A 4,599-nucleotide genomic window follows, 5' to 3' on the forward strand; every position below is an offset into this window, starting at 1 on the left:
AATCCGCCTGCCTCTGCCTCCCAAGTGCTGAGATTAAAGGCGTGTGCCACCATGCCCGGCAGGGCCCTTTTTCATTTTCCTTTCTAAAAACCCAATCACATCTTGGGGCTGGAGAGGGCTCAGTGGTCAAGGGGAACTACCTTTGCAGAGGGCTTGAGTTTGGTTCTCAGCACCCATGTTGGGCAGTTCTGTAACTCCAACTCCAGGAGCATCAGATGCCTCTGTCCTCTGTGGGTACTGTTCCCACATGTGCACATATACAATTTAAAAAAATAAATATAAATCTTAAATTAAAAAAATCCAGTAGCAAACTTCATGTGCAAATGAAGATTACCTGATTCTTTTGGACAAAAGGAGTTAGGTTTGGTGCCACAGTTTTATAATCTCAGCTACTCAGGAAGATTACAAGTTCAAAGCCAGCTTGGGCAAGTTAGGCTGTGTCTCTAAAAGTAAAAACATAAAAGGGCTGGAGATGTGGAGCACTTGTATGGTACATGCAAGGCCCTGGGAGCTGCCTCCTTTACTGGGAAAACAAAGCTGAGCTGTGCCACCCTTAAGTGATGCCACCCATTCAGCAATGGGACATCAACACATAATATGAGTGTTTCCAACGGACATGATGTCTTGTTAGTACAAAGCAATATATAAAGTTACACAAATTCATAGAGGCACTACAGATTCTCAAGGACAAGAACCAGGAAGTACATTTGATAGAGAAATAGTCCTCAAGACAGTCTGAAGGCTGCTGTATGAACTTGGGAGTGGAATTATGAGAGTGGGAGGGAGGGGGCACATAGACTCTTAACTAGTCCTAGGCAAATATGTCAATAAGCAAAGGGTTTATGGCTCCTTGTCCTAAGGAACTGTTCTTGGAAAATAGCTCATTCTAAATGCTGGGGAAATACCTTAGGTCAGAATCTGTTGCGTAGCATTTAAAGAGCATCCAACATGAGAAGTGGGGTTAGTGAGCGGTGAGGGCCGCTACTGCCTCTAAGTCCACCCTCTGCATAACTTTGGGGTGCAGGAAAGGATGAAGGTTAATGCTTGCTCAGAAATTCCAGATATCCAGAATCCTACATCAGCTTTCTGCTTTATTTTTGTTTGTTTAAGACAAAAATCTTTATGTAGTACAGCTAGTCTTGTACTCATTATGTTTCACATTCACGGCAAGTCTCCTGCCTTACCTGCCTGAGTAGGGGCATTACAAGCATGTGCCGCCACAACTAGCTTGGTCAGTTTTGACTCAGTCACAGTTATAGCTTAAAAATTAAGAAATAGTGAGCTGGAGAGATGGCTCAGTGGTTAAGAGCACTGACTGCTCTTCCAGAAGTCCTGAGTTCAATTCCCAGCAACCACGTGGTGTCTCACAACCACCTGTAATGGGTTCTGATGCCCTCTTCTGGTGTGTCTGAAGACAGCTAGCCATAATGCACTCATATACATAAAAATCAATAAATCATTTTTTAAAAATTAAGAAATGGAGACTGGAGAGGTGACTCAGCACTAGAGAGCACTGGTTGTTCTTGTAGAGGACCCATGTTCAGTTCTCAGCCCCTCATGTCAGCTTATAACCACAGGCAGCAAACATACATAGTGCATATTCTTTCATGAAGACAAAACATGGATGCACAATAAATAAATACATCTAAAAATGAAGAAACTGCTATATATTTGCTGCATATTTGTGTTGACAATGTTTTAGATTTATTTTTGTTATTTTAATGTATGTGGATGTGGGTGTGTCTAAATAAATTCCACATGCATGTAGGTAGGTACCTGTGGGAGCCAAAAGAGGGCGTCAGGTCTCTTGGAAGGAGAGTTAGAGGTGGTGGCTATGAATTGCCTGGTATTGGTGCTAAGAACCAAACTCAGTTTCTCTAGAAGAGATCAGTCTCTCTAGCCCTTTATATATTTATATTTTGTATTTATGTTTAACAAAATAACACTTTTAAGAAAAAAAATCTTTCTTGTAGCCCCTTTTACTTTCTATTTTGCTTAGCATACAAAAACTGGGTTTCATTGTGACATTTTCATATGTATATCTCATACTTGAGTCTTACCATTCCCCCCCCACCTCCTTTTTCTCTAAAATAGTCCTCACTTCTGCTTTCTGGTTATTTGCATCCCATTACTTTTTCTGAAAGGAATTGTCTTTTGAGACAGGTTGTAGCTGAGGTTGGCAGAGACTGTGTAGTTTGTGCTGTCTGGGAGGAATTCATGGCGGTTTTTTTGCCTCGGCTGTCCAGTGCTAGGATCATTCCTGAGCCGTAGCGCCTGGCTCTGAAGCAATCCTTCTATTATCCCACAGATACAGCCATTTACTCAGTGCCATTAGGCAATAGCGTCAAAAGTTCAAAGTAGAGGTTTTTTAAATGTGTCTTGTTTGCACCAAGCAAGAATCTGCCTTAATCTTTGGACCTGCCAAAAAGTATTGAGAAGTTGAGTGGGTGGTTCACACCTGTAGTCTCAGCACTTGGAAAGCTGAGGCAGGAGGATAACGTCAGTCAGTCCTACTTAATAAGTTCAGAGCAGCCTGGGCTACTGAGTGAGAGGGGGGATAGTACTGGGTATTAGCCAGGTGGAGTGGTGCAGACCTGCAACTCCAGTCTTAGGAGCTAGAGAGAGAGAAATCAGGATCAGGACCGCCCTCGACTACATTGTGAAGTCACAGCTAGTTGGACTGCACAAGACCTTATCGAGCAATGCAAAACGAAGCAAAGGGTATCAGGGTCACAACAACCCTTCAGGAAGAAAGTCTTCTAGCTCCTTTTGAGACTGAAAGTACACACAAGATAATTAGTGTGCCAACTGGAAATATGGTGCTAATGTATTAGTGGGGAAAAAAAGGGCATCAGGTTAAAAGTGGTATGGAGAATATATGTCTCTCACCGTATACACATCTATTTGTAATGCCCATAAAAGAAGTATCAGTGTTGCTGATACCTGTGGGAGGAGGGATTAAATATAACTAATATTCTTCTATTCCTTTACATTCTTCATTAATTTCTATAAATTTCGATAGTGAGAATGTACTTTAGTAATCAGAAAAACACTTGATGAGATACTTTAATGAGAAACCATTTGCAACAGGAATTTGGCACTTTGCAGAGGACTGGCTGGCAGTTGCATTGAGTGTTTTCTAAGACTGTGTCTACAATAATGACTGGAGCATTCGTGTGTGACTCTGGGCAATCTGCAGACTGAAGTCCACATTGCAAAGTCCACACAGGAGTGCCCTCTTCTCTGCTCTCCTAGTTTCCAAATCCTCCTTCTGCTAGGGGAGGGATTCAAAGCGGCTAGCAGATTAGGGAGTGGGGAAATGCTCGGAAGAGTCTTGCTGTTGCCAAGACAACTGTCCCCAAACAGAATGCACAGTTTGGACCGTGTCAATTTCCACGAAGCAAGTCAGTACAGGTGTCACCCGGGTCTCACTCTCACAGAAGAGCAGAACTGATGAGCACCCAGCATGGCTCTCATCTTCTAGGAAATCTCACGTTTCCGGGTTACGGAACATTCTGTTGGTGAGGGAAAGGATGAATGCTGGCATTAATCCTAGAATCAGATCGAGTCTTTTTAATAACCTCCCCTCCTACACTGGGGAAAGAGCCGGCTTTTTTGTTTCTTCTCAAACATAGGGTGAAGCAAAGTAATGGATATCAGAGTAAACATGAGGTGATGTTTTGAGTCACTAGTCAGGTACACACGATCCACTCACATATCGAAGGCCACGCACAATCTAGTGTCCCCTGTCTGCTGTGCACTGAAAGTGTGTTCTGTGGAATTTGAGGGGTTCTTCCGCTCTTCCAGGAAGCTTTGACTCACCATTGCCTTGTATCTGTCCTTTCCTCTTGGCTCAGCTTGTTCCCTGCTTAGGTAGTACACTTTCAAGAATCCTGTTGGGAACAGTACTTAAAGTGGAAGGAGGAAGGCTAAACTTTGTGTATGCTTTCTTCTCAAGAACTAAGAAAACAGAATCACTTGCCAGACTTGGTGACACATGCCATGCCTGTAATGCAAGTGCCTGAAAGTGGGAGACAGGAAGATCATGAGCTGAAGGTTATCTGGGAGTGTGTGTGTATGTGTGTGCATGTGTGAGTGTGTACACATATACATGACAACTGGAAAGGTTTCACAGTCACAGGGAAAGAAGCAGGACTGCTTTAGTTGCTTCAGGCCCTGGCTCTCTTTTCCACTGAACTCTATGTTTTTGTTTTATTTTTTGAAACAGGGTTTCTCTGTGTAGCCCTGACTGTCCTGGAACTCACTCTGTAGACTAGGCTGGCCATAAATTCAGAGATCTGCCTGCCTCTACCTCCTAAGTGTTTGAATTAAAGGTGTGTGCCATGACTTCCTAACCCTCTCAGAACTCTTAATTAGCAGGTCAGACTCTGTTCATAGCTGTGCCCTTGTAAGAGGGCTCATTGTCTTGATCATTTTGTTCCAAAGCCCTTATCAAAACCATATGCAGCTCATTGGTAAAATAATGCCCAGTCAGGAGGTGGAAAGGTTGGGAGTTCAAGGTGATCCTCAGGTACATAGCAAGTTGGAGGCCAGCCTGAGCTACATCATAAACTCTTTTTTTTTTTTTTTTTTTTTTTT

At 42.9% G+C, this 4,599-nt stretch overlaps 1 protein-coding gene across 2 annotated transcripts in view; it reads left to right on the top strand.

Annotated features, from left to right (window-relative positions):
* Acaca (acetyl-CoA carboxylase alpha) overlaps nt 1-4,599 on the top strand; it is a 271,090-nt gene that overhangs the window by 14,246 nt on the left and 252,245 nt on the right. The window lies entirely within an intron of this gene.

This window comes from Mus pahari, chromosome 14 (assembly GCF_900095145.1).
Source record: "Mus pahari chromosome 14, PAHARI_EIJ_v1.1, whole genome shotgun sequence".
NCBI classification, from domain to species: Eukaryota; Metazoa; Chordata; class Mammalia; order Rodentia; family Muridae; genus Mus; species Mus pahari.